The sequence below is a fragment of the Cyprinodon variegatus genome, unplaced genomic scaffold (assembly GCF_000732505.1).
Source record: "Cyprinodon variegatus isolate N-32 unplaced genomic scaffold, C_variegatus-1.0 Scaffold1251, whole genome shotgun sequence".
Lineage (NCBI taxonomy): Eukaryota > Metazoa > Chordata > Actinopteri > Cyprinodontiformes > Cyprinodontidae > Cyprinodon > Cyprinodon variegatus.
The window spans coordinates 183,918-185,151 of NW_015151704.1; the positions used below are offsets into that span (position 1 = coordinate 183,918).

Genomic DNA, 1,234 nt, shown 5'->3' on the forward strand with positions numbered 1-1,234 from the left:
CTTACTTGTTTTTAGCTTTCAACATCGAATGTTTGCTTTAAAATTTTCCCCACACTTTAGCTCAATAATCTAAATATTGCAGCAACATGTAAATACATATTTTATATATGTTAATATTTACACTTGTTCCTTTATAGGGGGCTCAGTGAAATACTTTGAAAATCAGAATTTCAAGCCAATAGTGTTATTGGAATCCAGGACAAGACCTTATTACCTTTGTAACATTTGTGGTCAGAAAATTTAGATTTCTCTTATTTCATATATTAATTCATCCTATTTACTCACTATAAAAGTTTTCACTCAGTCTGTTTCACCTGCAAGGCCACACAATTCCCCTGCATGTGGGTGTTTGTAGACCAGACATAGCTTCTACACAAAACAAGCCAGATTCTTTCTCATCCTTATTTATAACATGTTTAACCAAAGTGTCTGTAATTTTTTTTGACTCTGACTACTTTCCATTACTGTAAGTAAGGGGGAACGAACGCTGCCCAGATCAGAACATTGCCTGAATACAGAGCAGTAAGGGATGAATGTCGACTCTTCTCTCTTTGCAAAGATATGAAAATAAATTTCTGACTGAGTGAAATCCATCGATCTCTCTTTATTTAACTGGGATGAACGGTTGAATACTTTTTTACTCCAAGTGGTACAAGCCCCAAACCCACACAGACCATCAGAACATCATCGGGTTAGATGGCCTAGAGCTGATAGGGAGTATGAGTGGCGCCAGTTTGATGAGGTGACCGACTCCATCTTAGAAGCAACAGCCAAGGGGGAAGTCGATCGGCGTCTCCAGACCATGACCACCATCATCATCAGCATGGGAGCTGAGAGATTTGGCCTGGAGGAGAAGAAAGCAGGGAGACTGCCCTACACCATGAGCAATCGAGCACACAAGATCCACCAGCTCAGGAAGGAACTGAGGGTCCTGAGGCGGCAGTTTAAGCAGGCAAGAGAGGAGGAGAGGGGACCTCTCTCAGAGCTGCGCAACATACTTCGAAAGAAGCTCCTGACTTTGAGGAGGGCTGAGTGGCATAGGAGAAGAAGGAAGGAAAGAGCCAGGAAGCGCGCTGCCAAACCCAAACCCGTTTGGGTTTACGAAGCAGCTGCTGGGGCAGAAACGCAGTGGTCAACTTACCTGTTCCAGAGCAGAGGTCGACCATCACCTGGCTGCAACCTATGGAGATGCATCCAGGGAGCAAGACCTGGGAGACTGCCAGTCCCTGATTGA

At 44.1% G+C, this 1,234-nt stretch overlaps 1 protein-coding gene and 1 pseudogene across 2 annotated transcripts in view; both read left to right on the forward strand.

Moving 5' to 3' along the window:
- The window catches only part of ms4a15 (membrane-spanning 4-domains subfamily A member 15), a 38,470-nt gene that overhangs the window by 26,322 nt on the left and 10,914 nt on the right, over nt 1–1,234 (forward strand). The gene's annotated exons all lie outside the window — the stretch shown is intronic.
- Nucleotides 1–1,234, forward strand: part of LOC107102409 — a 9,997-nt pseudogene that overhangs the window by 5,806 nt on the left and 2,957 nt on the right.